The 14,096-nt window shown below is 46.3% G+C and overlaps 1 long non-coding RNA gene across 4 annotated transcripts in view; it reads right to left on the bottom strand.

Annotated features, from left to right (window-relative positions):
* LOC122447339 overlaps positions 1 to 8,013 on the bottom strand; it is a 127,287-nt gene extending 119,274 nt beyond the window's left edge. For all 4 annotated transcript variants that reach the window (XR_006271194.1, XR_006271193.1, XR_006271192.1 and 1 more), the window contains exon 1: positions 7,240 to 8,013. This is a non-coding gene — a long non-coding RNA (uncharacterized LOC122447339). The remainder of the gene's footprint in view (positions 1 to 7,239) is intronic.
* Positions 8,014 to 14,096: the final 6,083 nt, after the last annotated feature.

Raw genomic sequence — 14,096 nt, 5'->3', positions numbered from 1 at the left:
GTTGCAAAAGAGTTGGACATGACTTAGCAACTAAACAAATAAAAATGAATTAGAAATAAAAAGTCATGTGGAGAGGTTTGTGGGCGGGCCTAGAAAGGAAGCTTCCTCCTCTGGTGTGGCTGGTGGTCACTGGGACAGAGTGAACTGAGGAGGACATGGTACTTCTGACCCCCGGACAATTCCAGCTAAAGACAAGGAGCGAAGCCAAGAGAATCCCAGACAAAGGGAGAAGACTCAGTGGGTTCAGTCTACCCTAAAGCCAACCTGCTTTCCCAGAGCTTTGTAAGAAAGTGAGCTCCAGAAACAATGGTTCAAAACCCTCTCTCAGCCACGTGATTACACTGCAGCCGCTGCCCTCATGGGGCAGTTTCTGGGTCTGCTCAGAGGAAACACAAGTCGAGACCCTGCTGAGGACAAATCTACCTTCATCTTGCTGAGTCCCCTCTCCCCTTCTTCGGCCCCTTCCCATCTGTTTTGATGCAAAGTCTTCCTTGTATTTCACTAACTTGGGTGGAACACACATCAGGAAATCGTAGCAGTGACAGGGGTAATGGTGCACAGATCACCTTATCCTCCGAGCATCACTTTGCTCCACGTTGTCTGGTTTGGGTTCCTAACCACTGGGAGGAAGGAGGGCTGAGTAGACAGAAACTCGTTGACTCCCTACGCTGGACCAACTTGCCTAGGGTCACAGAGCTACTTTGAGGGTGGCCCTAGGACCTGAACCCAGGTCACTTGTGCCCCGTCAAGGTTGGTGAATCCACCATCGCTGACAGTGCGGGTCCATTCAGACCTTGAGGCAAGCAGCAGGCGGGCATGCTGTGTGCTCGATCGTGTCTGACTCTCTACGACCCCATGGACTGTAGCCCACCAGGCTCCTCTGTCCATGGGATTCTCCAGGCAAGAACACTGGAGTGGGTTGCCATGCCCTTCTCTAGGGATCTTCCCAACCCAGGGATCGAACCCGGGTCTGCTGCATTGCGGACATATTCTTTACCATCTGAGCCACCTGAGAAAGCCTGGAGGAAAGCAGCATGCTTGACAAAGCTCGCCAGTGACGGCAGCCAGGGAGAAAGGCTTGACTAACCTGGCTTCCTTCCCTTAACAGCTGTCAGCCCTACATGTTCCCTGCATTGTCTGCACTTCCCCCCTTAGTCACTCAGGGAGTCCAGAGCTGGCTGGCCCAGCTGCAGACACACACCGCTGGCTCGCCTGTGTGCGCCCGCCTCCTTCAGGGCCCCGACCACAGCGCTGCCTCCCTCCCGGGTCTGAAGGAGGCCAGGCTCTGCAGGCCACACGCCACAGGGGACCTCCCGACCACCTGTTATTGTGACCATGTGCTTGGCCTAATCCGTTTGTTTTGATCAGAGTGTTCCAAAGAGGAAACAAAGCCTATATTTATTACTTAAAAAAAAAAAAAAGGCAAGTCCATTTGCCCACCCCCTTCTCAAATACTTGGAATTCATACTAGGTCTCTTCCTAAAACCCACTGGAGACTGGCGTGAAGAACACTTCCCTGCAGTGAAGGTGACCTCCTTAAGCATTGCGTCTGTTGGCAGCTTTCCCCAAGTTCCTCCATCAGCCGAAAACTAACTCTGTATGGGGGTGGCTGGGGGCTTCCCAGGTGGCACTACAGCTAAAGAACCCACCTGGTAATGCAGGAGATGCCTGAGACAAGGGTTTGATCCCTGGGTTGCGAAGATCCCCTGGAGGTGGGCATGGGAACCCACTCCAGTATTCTCGCCTGGAGAATCCCTGTGGACGGAGGAGCCTGGCGGGCTACAGGCCGTGGGGTCACGAAGAGTCAGACGCGACTGAGCAATGTAGCATGCGCACATGGAGGGCTGGAAAGATGGAAAAGGAACGGTGAGTACCATGCACGCCCTACAGAGTGTGCGACCTAATCCAGGAGAGGAGAAAAGCCAAACTTACGTGCGCACACATGACAGAGACAAGTCATCACCTTCCTGAGTAGTAACGCTATGGAGTGAACTGGGTCTCCAAAAAAGAAAGAAAAATGTTGGGCCTCAAGCCCCAGTACCCCAGAATGGGCCCCTACTCAGAGATCAGGTCTTTACAGAAGGTAACCAAGGTGATATGGAGTCATTTGGGCGGGCCCCAGTGAACTATGACTGGTGTTCTTGCAAAAGGGGGGAATTTGGAGACAGGCACACAAGAAGAACATCATGTGAAGATGAAGACAGAACCGCAAGCCAAGAAGCACCAAAGACTGCCAGGAAACACCAGAAGCCGGGAGAGAGGCCTAGAACAGGCTGTCCCTCCCCGCCCTCGGGAGAAAGCAGCCCTGCTGACACCTTGACCTCAGACTTCTGGCCTCCAGAACAGAGATGATAAATCTCTGTCACTCAGGTCGCCCGGCCTGTGGCACTCTGTCACAGCAGCCCTGGCAAACGCATTGGAGTCCCAGCGGTACACTCAGTCCTAGTCCTCCCAGCTCCACCACACGAGGGCCTTCGCCTGAGGGGTCCCCAGAGCCGCGCTTGGCTAGCATGGCCTCTGCCGGCTTACCCGCAAATCTCCCATTTATATATGTAGTCTGTGAGCCTGGGTTCCTCACAGGGCGATGCAATGGTTTCTTAATGGAGTGGCTTGTTGGGTGGGATGTTGTTGATGGTGGGAAATGGAACACAGACAAAAGAGACAGGGCAATCAATCTAGTCTGTAAGAGACGGTGAAGTGTTAGTCGTTCAGTCACGTCTGACTCTGAGACCCCATGGACTGTAGCCCACCAGGCTCCTCTGTCATGGAATTCTCCAGGCAAGATTACTGGAGTAAGGGGTTGCCATTCCCTTCTCCAGGAGAATCTTCCCAACCCAGGGACAGAACCCAGGTCTCCTGCATTGCAGGCAGATTCTTTTACCATCTGAGCCACCAGGCTCCTATTTGAGAGCCTGGAGGTTCCACCATTGATGTGGAAGAGACCCCATTAGGCTCTGAAATTTCAGTTCAGTAAGACCATTCTTCACCACTAAAACATAAATTTAAAATATAAGAAACCAACACAACATTGTAAAACAACTATCCTCCAATTTGAAAAAAAAAAAAGGATGTTTAATATAATATTTTCACCACTCCTTAAGGTTTCTTCATGACCTTTCCAATCTTTAACAACAATATGCCTTCCCCTTTGTGGCCCTTTTCTACATTATTTATTCATCTTGCCTGTTATTGAAACTTAGATGTATAGAATTCATGTGTATACTTTTACAGGAGGTTTGTCTCATTCAACATATGTTAGCTTCATCCATGCTGCTGCGTGGACCAATAGTTTATCCCTTGTATTGCTGCATAGTATTCCCCTGCATGAAAATAGCACAATTTATTTATCCATTATCCTTTTGATGGGCATTTTCTTTTTATATCTAATAGATTTTGTTATATAATTTCATATTATTTTAGTTTTTACTCTAGATATTTCCATTTGCATTTGTGATATTGTTACATGTTCTAAATATGCATTTTGGTTTTCTAAAAACTAAAGTGAAATATATATTGTGTTAGCCAAAAGTTCATTCAGGTTTTTCTGTAACATCTATGGAAAAACCCACACTTTAGCCAACCCTATATGCATATATATATATACATACACACATATGTATACACATACATATACACACATACACACACACACATATGTGTATGGTTCCCCAGATTGCTCGTAAAGAATCCACCTGCAATGCAGAAGCTTCAGGAGACGTGGATTCGATCCCTGAGTCAGGAAGATCCCCTAGAGGAGGACATGGCAACCCACTCCAGTATTCTTGCCTGGAGAATCCCATGAAGAGAGGAGGCTGGTGGGCTACAGTCCATGGGGTCGTAAAGAGTCAGACGTGACTGAAGCGAGTGAGCACACATGAAAATGAGATCAAAAAGTATTGATGAGGATTTTCTTATGTGAAAAGGTCATATAATCTACTTCCAAACGATGTCACAACTGTCCTTCTGTGGTGTCACCTTCACCCGTTGCAGCGATGAGGAGCCATCACTGGGTGGAGAGGCATGATTGCTAGCTGCTGGTGTGACCCACGCAAGCCTGACTGACAAAGCTGCAAAGCAGAGATTGCCTGTTCTGACATAATCACCGCCATGTCTCTGACTCAACTTGCCCACTTGCAGCTGGCACCCATGCAAATCACGTAGGAGCAACGTCACCAACCAGTTTAGAGTAAGCATGTGAAGCAAACGACACACATTTACGGGCTCCAAAACTGGCACATGTGGGAAAGACCAAGTGCCTCCTCTGAGTGTCTTGGTGGTCCTCATGGTCTTGTCCAGGATAATAAGAGGCATGAGAAATTAGGCCCATCTTTGGTTGGACCCTTCGTTTGCTAAATGGCTGTTGCCTGGTCTCTTCACACCTATATCTGTTTCTCATTTGTAAATGGGATAATGATCTCTTCCAACCTCATTCTAGAAGAACTGGAGAAGATGATAATGACATTCTAATTCTCTCCAGACTATGGGATGCTCTAGCACTTTGTGATTATCATTGCCACCACACTCTCATTAACTTGACCAACACATTAGATCTAAATAAATAAGTTCTTCCCAGGAGCATTTTTGAAAATATCTGAAATAGTAAAATAAAATCAACCTTACAAGTAAGCACTGAAATTCCAGGTTGAAAGAGACTTTCACTTGGGGGTCAATTTTCTCCCTAGGTTTACACCATATTGTTCATCACAAGCAAAAAAAAAAAAAAAAAGCATTAAAGCATTTTAGAACCCATGCAGCTGAAATAAGCTACCTTATCACCACTGAAGGCAGATTACAGACAAAACTGAATAGTTGAAAACATCATCTATATTGCCTTGGGTTTGTTTACTATTCCTTCCTGAGTCTATGACAGGAATTAAAATAATAGAAACTTAGACAATAAACCCATTAAATCAAGGATACAAGAACAATCTCTAAATAATGAGATGGAAGAAACAACTATACCAAAAAGCCTTGACCAAAGATTGTTATTTTAACGAAGTACTAAGTGTAGTTCATACTTGTCATTCTTTCTGTATTTGCTGCTCTTTCACAAATTTTTTAAGTCACTTTTTCTCAGAGTGCTAAGATAGATATTCCATTCTAAAACTCTCAACTTGCAGTTCCCTGGTGGTGCAGTGGTTAAGAACCCACTTGCCAATGCAGGGGACACAGGTTCGATCCCTGGTCAGGGACCATCTCATATGCCAGGGAGCGTCTCAGCCAGTGGGCCACAACTACTGAGCCCACGTGCCCTAGAGCCTGTGTTCCACAAGAGAAGCCAATGCAATGAGAAGCCCGCCCACCACAGCTGGAGAAAGACTGCACAGCAGTAAAGACCCGGCAGAGCCAAAAATAAATAAAAATTTAAAAAATAAATAAAACTCTCAGCTTTAACCTGCTGATAAAATTGGATGTTCCAGAAAAGTAGGACATGGGTAGATGTGACTACAGACTCTGAATTCAGTGTAAATGCTGGTCTTACTTTTATCTCTTTCTAGCCTTCAATCATTGGAAGGACTGATGCTAAAGCTGAAACTCCAAGACTTTGGCCACCTCATGCGAAGAGTTGACTATTTGGAAAAGACCCTGATGCTGGGAGGGATTGGGGGCAGGAGGAGAAGGGGACGACAGAAGATGAGATGGCTGGATGGCATCACCGACTCGATGGGCATGAGTTTGAACAAACTCCGGGAGTTGGTGATGGACAGGGAGGCCTGGCGTGCTGCGATTCATGGGGTCGCAAAGATTCAGACACGACTGAACTGAACTGAACTGAGCCTCAATCAAAAAAAAAAAAAAAAATTGCTTTTAAGAAAATGTAAAGGGGATTATCTTACAACAATGATGGTATTGTCCCAAGTGCTTGCATTTTCTTAGTCCTAAATTCTTCTACCGTGATCTTCCAGGGAAAAGACCTTGGTGGTTTGGTTGTCCTCGTTTGACACATTAGCCACAAGCCTTTCACATACAGAAACCCGGAGCCATGTATAAATAAGCGCTCACGGAATCACTTTCAAAATACCCAACACTGCATTTTCAGAAGGCAGTCTCTATCACAGGCCCATCAATTACTGTAATCACATCTCCCACTGGCTAGACACCAGTCAGAACATATTTTAAGAATTCAAAGGCCACTCTGTCAAAGACAAACCAGCTTGACTTTGGTTCCAGCACTCAGATGGGGAGGCAGCAGTTCCTGGTCGCCAGGGACAGCTGCTGGGGACTGACCTCACTACAGTTCCTCAGCCACAGGAGGAATAGGGCAACCGCCTGATTTTGCACAAGCTTTCATTTCCTCCCCATGTGGATCCTGAACCTGGATGGCCCTGTTGTTCAGGACGCAATTTGGAGGAGGAAGTTGAGAACCATTCTTCATGAGATGATCCCTCCAACTGAAGAGAGCCTAGCTGAGATTCTGCCCCTGATCTTCGGTTCCACAATGAACCAGCTTGATCCCCAGCCTGGTGTGGCTGAGCCCGACAAGTCTTTCTGGGCACAGCCTGGGGACCACAGTCTTCTCTCTAGCCAGGCTTAACCTTAGCAAAGACCATGAGCTTCTATCTGTGATGATCTTTCGTACTTAGCTGTTGCTGTTCAGTTGCTAAGTCATGTCCAACTCTTTTGCGACCCCCATGGACTAGAGCTTGCCAGGCTCCTCTATCTAGGGGATTTCCCAGGCAAGAATACTGGAATGGGCTGCCATTTCCTTCTCCAGGGGATCTTCCCAACCCAGGGATTGAACCTGCATCTGATGCGTTGGCAGGCGGGTACTTTACCACTGAACCACCTGGGAAGCCCCACTTCAGATGTGCAACTGACCTAAAAATAGTGGATAATAGCTAATCTATAGTCTTCACATTAAAAAAAAAAATCTTCACAATGTAAGTAATGCACTTCTAAAACCACATGTGCCCTGCAAGTCATTCAATAAACATGATTTAAAACAGGTCACAGGTCATACAGCTACAGGCAAACCTGTCTCTTCCAGTCCCACCAGAGGTGACATAGAGAGGCAACTCAAAGAAAACGGCCACTTGGAAAGTGTGTGTGTCGTCTGACGGGACGGCTTCTGGTCCCTGTCAGGCATGCTCTGTAGCCAATGTCAGAGGTGGTTCAGCCCAGGGAAGGCATTCGTTCCCTGGCATGAGTCCCTGGAGCCATGTGCCCCAACAAAGCCCACATTTGGAAGGCGAGACGTCCCACTAGGTCATTTGAGGTCTCATTTCTGACACACCTTACCTCACAGCTGAGGTGCCTCAAATGCTGTGTTCAATAGATTCATTCAGGTGTGTGTTCTGTGAAGTTGATCATCCTGTTTCGCTTGGAACTTCTCCATAATTGCTCCATCAGCCTACAATATTCTGGGCTTCCTTTTCCAACCACATACTTCAGATCCAATTTTCACGTACCTGTGAAACTGTGCTTCGGAGAAAACTGAGATACTGAAGAAACCGTAGAAGCGTTCTCACTGAACTCGCAGGTTTGCTTCTAATAGAGGTCCTCAAAGGACGTCCCGGGATCCATCCCCCTCTCCTGGGAACTTGCTAGAAACACAAATTCTCAGGCCCCACCCCAGACCTACTAAATCAGAAACTCTGAGGGTGGAACTCAACAAACTGCATTTTAACAAAGGTCTTCTTTGATTCGGAAGCAGCCTCAAGTTTGAGAACCACTGGCTTAAAGAGAGAGCTCTCTCTTCATCGCGGTCAGTGAGGGCAAAGACATATACATACGAAATGTTTGGGTATCTTCTGAACGCAGAATGATGTTTCTCATTAAAGCGGGAGAAGAGGCATGGGGTAGAGTTTCACTCCATGGATCATCTTCAAATTTGTTTCTCTTGGAGCGGAGTTCTTAACCAGGCATATAAAACAGCAGAAAGCATCTTGGAAGATGTTTTAAACACCCAATAATTTTGGCAAAGGATGACATAGTCTTTGCCTCTCAGTCACCCCCTCACAAGTGTGGAACTCACTCAACCAGACTGATGCAGAAGGCGAACCTGTGTGTGGCTTAACTCTTCCAATGCCGGCTCCAGCAATACCATTTTTAAGATCCAGAAAGTTGTGAAAAATCACAACCACATAACCTTTTTTTTTTTGCTTTTTTGCTTTTTTTGGTCTTTCGCAGATGATTGTGGCTATTCTTTAAAACCTGACAATGGTACTTTCTCTTCTCTTTTTTTAGAATATTTATTTATTTATTTGGCTGTATCAGGTCTTAGTTGCGGCATGCAGGATCTTTTGTTGTGGTGCACAGACTCTCCAGTTTGTTCACAGAACGTGGGATCCCCAACCAGGGATCCAACCCCATGTCCCCTACATCGCAAAGCAGATTCTTAACCTCTGGACCACCAGGGAAGTCCCGACAACCACATAATCTTTGTCACAAAGATCAAAATAAAATATGCTGTTTTCCCTGGTCACTTTTCATGGAGAGCAGTTTTTCCTTGATGGTACTATAGAATAGTCTGCCTGACATCTCCCTCGAAGGCAGGTGAAATAGAAAACCAGCATTTCAAATGTTTGACGCTCTTCTTTTTCTCATAAAAGAAGCAAACTAAAGATCAGGAATTTCCCCTAGAAATTTGTCAGCGGTTCTGTGGTTTTCATTAAAGAACCAATGGCCTCGTTGAAAATTCAGTCACTTGACAGGCTTCAAAGTCTCTCAAAAGATATAATGTAGGGCTTCCCTACTGGCTCAGTGGTAAAGAGTCCATCTGCCAACAACGCAGGAGACACTGGCTCGATCCTTCGTCCGAGAGGATTCCACATCCCGCGGAGTAACGGGGCCTGAGGGCCACAAATATTGAGCTTGTGTTCTAGACTCTGGGAGCCGCAACTACTGAAGCCCGTGTGCGATAGAGCTTGCGCTCCCAACAAGAGAAGCCGCCGCGGTGAGCAGACTGTTCACAGCAGCTAAAGAGAAGTCCCCTCTTGCCACAACTAGAGAAAAGCCCGCGTGCGGCAACAGACCCAGCACAGCCAAAACTAAATAACTTTTTTAAAAAGAGATAGATAATGTAAAGAAACACCAGACTTGCTCAACAAGGATGTTCAGTTTTTAAAGACAGGAATGACACTTGAGTCCTGCCCTCAAGTCTGATTTCTTAAACATTCAGATTAGTTACCATTTATGTACCTAAAACTAATCAGTGAAAGGAAAAGGAGAAATTCTTACCTTGCTAAGTGTCTCCACCATGACTTAAATAGTTTTTTAAAAACAGTTTTCCAGTGAAGTTCATGGGGTAAGTTGCCAATTTTCATTGTTATGCAAAATTCAATAAAGACTTTAAAAATGTTCACATAAAAAAAGGAACTTTAAAAAAAAAAACAAATAAGTAACAGATACATAAAGACAACTCATCTCCATATTTAAAATCCATATATATCTGTGTGTACACATATATGTGTGTATATTTATATTTCGTAGCCAGTACAAGAGGACATGAAACAAAGCAGGTGCATAGTAATTAGAAAGAAAGAAAATTTCTTCCCGACATGTAACTGTCTGTGTAAAAATAAAACAAAGTACACGTGCACATACATACATACATGAACAAAACAGAAAATCAAACTAAATAAAAATTCAACAGCTTGTATGTGTTTATGTATTATCAGAAATAGATGCATATACATACAAACAGAATTAGGAAAGACAATGGCAAAATCATCTAATTCACAGTAACGGCAATGCACAAAGTATGTAAGTATAGCCCTATGAAAAAATAGAATGATTTACAGAAGGACATAAAGAGAAAATAAACAAGCCCATAAATGTTATAAAGATGTCTGTTCTTCCCAAAGAGATCCACCGGGTCAAAGCATTTCTGAGCAAAAATTCGAGCATCCAGTAAGCAATCTAATGTTCTCAAACTGCTTTGGATAATTTAAGATGCCAAGGAAGATAACCCACTGTGAACTACTCAGGCAAGGGCCCAGAAGAACTGCAGCCTCTTCAGGCAACATCTACTGAGCTCCAAACCTGGGACAAACAGCAATTACTGACACTGGGGACGAGAATAGTGTGCAGGCTCTTGGAGCATCTGGCCGGGACCCAGAGGAAGAGGCGGGTGCTCAGGTGTGCCAGCAGTAAAGAGAAGAGCCGATGCCAGTGGGGAAAAATTGTGGGGAGCCTTGACTGCGCTGAACACATTGTCCTCAGCTGGTCCTTAACATCACAGCCCAGGTGGAGCCGCCCCCACTGGAGAGGAAACCATGAGCTGAAGAGCCACAGCCTGAAGGCTCCAGGGGTGGGGCTCCCTGTGGACACAGGCTGTGGTGCAGAGAATAGAGCCCTGAGCTAGAGGATGCTACTGGCAAAAATCTAGGAGACAGAAGCCGCGATGCAGGCTTGACCATCCAAGATGCAAGGTATGGGAAAGGATAGGGAGAACCAGAGTCCAGTCTTGCTCCTCACATTTGACTAAGTGGCCACCGTGATGGTGACTGCCTGTGCCTTCAGGGAAGGAAGAGGGGCAGAGGGACTGGCCCTCCACTTGCTCCCAGCCCTGCCATCCGGGAACACGACAACCACGGGCTGGCAAGTCCCAGAAGAGAATACGGAACCTCGGGATCTGCCAGTTAACCATCATCCACGAGGCCCATGCGAGTGCCAAGAGCTGGGGGTGGGGGGAGCCGAGGATGGCTGGGTTGTCAGAGGGGGCAGGTCAGGGGCCCCATGGAGACCGGGGCTGCAGCCCTCCCAGCGGTGTTCAGGCATCTCAGGCATGTCAGCAAAGATCACCCTCTCCCCCCAACCTGGCCATAGAGGAGAATGCAAGGGAGAGGCCAGTGGGGTCTCTGGCCCACAGCTTGAATCCTAGTGTTCCTGCAACCTCCAGGGTCAACTCACTATAAAACCATCCCTCTTCAGTGATTTCCCTGGTGGTCCAGTGGGGAAGAATCTGCTTTGCAATGCAGGGGTTATGGGTTCAATCCCTGGTCAGGGAACTAAACTCCCACACACTACAGAGCAACTAAGCTCATGCACCATGACTAGAGAATCTGTACACTGCCACAAAAGACCTCTCACCATGCAACAAAGATCCCACAGCCAAATTAATTCAATAATTAATTTTTTAAAAATCCCTCTTCTCCTCTACAAACTCTACATGTTTCAACACTCAGCTCAAATGCCTGCTTTTTTTTTCTGTGACATATTCCCCACTCCATCCTGACCCTACAAGGCATCTACGACCACCCTGAACCCCACGTCCCCTGACACTTGCATCTCCAATGGAGCGTTTGCTTCATTTGCCTTGATTCTAGTAAGTTGCATTCACATCTGTAGACTCTATAGACAGTATGAAAGAGGAGGACCATCTCCTGCAATGCCTTGAACAACAGTTTGCTTGACATATATCACAGGAATGCTCGATAGATATTTTGAAATAAACTTAATTCCTGCTCTGCCTTTGATTGAGTTGTGGCTGGCAAAAAAATTCCAGTTCTTCTTTTGGCAGCTCCTTGGAACCCTTGGGACACAAAGCAGTTAAGTTCCTGAGTATTAATTAACTGAAGAACCCAACCCTCAGGTTTCCTGGGTTTTGCCCAATTATGCTCTGTCTGGCTTCTTACAAAAATGTCAGTGCAGGCTCCATCAGCTTGCTCCAATTCTGTGTTCATTCTGAATACTTGCCAGCGACCAGCTTAATTTAATTTTGCTCTGACAATATGATGTTCACACAAGAATTCTTGAATGTTTCACACTTGCCAATGTTTGAACATGGATTTCTTTCACACTCTCTGTTATATTTTCTTCTGGAGGCTTAGTTTGGCAAATTCTGCCATCTCCTTTAGGAGAAATGCTATCTTTGCCAACAACAAAAAAAAAATGTTTTCAAGCCAAAATTCCTTCCTTCCATACACACATACATATATAGTGTATATGCCTCATGCATAACCCAGTACAGGGCGCTCTGCCCCCATGCGGGGTTCAGAAGGGGAAGAATATTCATGGACCTGCCTCTTCACTGGGACTTCAGCCTAGAGGACACAGGACTTGCACAGCCAGTCACGTTGTGCCTACCAGCCAAGGTCTACCAGCCTCGGCAGGTCAAGGGCAGGGGTAAGCACTGTGGAGCCTCAGCTTTGGGGATCTTGTCATCCCACTCTTGACTTTCACATGGTCCTGAGGAGAGGGAGCTGAACTCAGCTCTCCCCTCAACCGAGAAAGGCACGCCCTGCCATGCCCCAGGGCTTCCTTGGTGGCTCAGGTAAAGAATCTGTCTGCAATGCAGGAGACCCAGGTTCAAGCCCTGGGCCGGGAAGATCCCCTGGAGAAGTGAATGGCAACCCACTCCAGTATTCTTGCCTGGGAATCCCATGGACAGAAGAGCCCGGTGGGCTACAGTCCATGAGGTTGCAAAGAGTCCCAACTTAGCTACTGACCATACATGCATGCCCTGCCCCAAGGTGGGGGGCAAGTGGGTGAAGGGGGTCAAAGGTATGAACTTCCAGTTATCAAATAAATAAGTCATGATGATTGTAGTTAATAATACTGTATTGCTCATTTGAAAGTTGCTAAGAGAGTAGATCTTAAAAGTTCTCCTCACAAGGAAAAAAATTCTGTAACTATGAGATCTAACAGATGTCAACTAAACTTACTGTGTTGACCATTTTTTAGTATGCACAAATCTCAAATAATTATTTGTACACCTCAAACCGACATGATGTTATATGTCAGTTCAGCTCAGTTCAGTTGCTCAGTCATGTATATGTCAAGTATATCCCAGTAAAAGAGGAAGGGAGGGAGGAAGGGAAGAAAGAAAGAGAAATTGAGCTGGCGATTTGCTAGCAATTTTTTAAGTCTCTGCCCCAGGCAGACTTCAGGCAGGGATGACAGAGGATGAGATGGTTGGATGGCATCACCGACTTAATGGACATGAGTTCGAACAAACTCAGGGAGGTGGTGATGGACAGGGAAGCCTGGCTTGCTGCAGTCCGTGGGGTCACAGCATCAGACACGACTGAGCAGCTGAACAACAAATGTGGACTTCAGCACTCCAGTAGAAGGATCATTCTCTTGTCTGGGAATAAAGCTGGCCACACAGACCGGGACAGGCAGAGCGGTCTCTGAGGTCCCGGCTGACAGCAGCCTCCATTGGAGAAGGAGACGGCTTCTCCCTGTCAGCACAGCAGGAGACCCCAGGGTCTCCATCACATGCTCGGTCCCTAACACCCTCCCTGTGGATGTGATCACAGGGTTCAGAGACATGGACCAAGGTACTGGCCCATGGACCAAGGTACTTGCTCTTTTCTTCCTAACTACACCATCAGGGGCAATTCCTTGAACCCCTCTGAATTCGGTGCCATGTAGGGAAACAGGAAGTAAGACCAGAAAAGTCAATTGGAGCAAATGTGAAGGGACCCGTTTGCTGGGCACAGAACACACTGGCTGCCCTTCTCTGATTATTCTCTCTCTCGTTACCTTGATTCACCAGCATAAACATATGGGAGGTGCTCTGCAGAACTCACCCCAACTGCACACCTCTGGGGTCTCTGGTGATGTCAACCAAGCCAGGCTTGAAGAGTCATCTGCCAGAAGCTAAGGCATATTTCCCTGGAGGGGCATTGGTCTTCTGGAAGAATCCTTGTTCATCTCAGCAATGATCTTGCCAAGATCCTGGCAAGCTGATGGAACATGGCAGGCAGAGCCCTATTGTGGTTTTTTTTTTTTTAATCAAAATAATTTATTAGGCTTAGTTTTGTTTTTTAACAGCTTTATTGATATATAACTGACATTCAATAAATTGAATGCATTAAAGTGTACAATGAGAAGCTTGGACAAACATGGATGTGAATAATGTCCATGATCCCCAGAAACAGTGAAGTTGTTTTTGGACACAGTAGAAGGGAGTTTGCACATGTGTTTAGACATAAGGATCCTGAGATGGAGAGGCAATCCTGGATTATTCAGGTGGGACCAGTGTAGTCACAGGGTTTTCCTAAGAGGAAGGTTCAGTTCAGTTCAGTCGCTCAGTCATGTCCAACTCTTTCCAACCCCATGGACTGCAGCATGCCAGGCTTCCCTGTCCATCACCAATTCCCGGAGTTTACTCAAACTCATGTCCATTGAGTCAGTGATGCCATCCA

The sequence above is a fragment of the Cervus canadensis genome, chromosome 9 (assembly GCF_019320065.1).
Source record: "Cervus canadensis isolate Bull #8, Minnesota chromosome 9, ASM1932006v1, whole genome shotgun sequence".
Classification (NCBI taxonomy): domain Eukaryota; kingdom Metazoa; phylum Chordata; class Mammalia; order Artiodactyla; family Cervidae; genus Cervus; species Cervus canadensis.
Note: the sequence above shows the minus strand (reverse complement) of the source record. Positions and strands in the feature narration are given on the sequence as shown.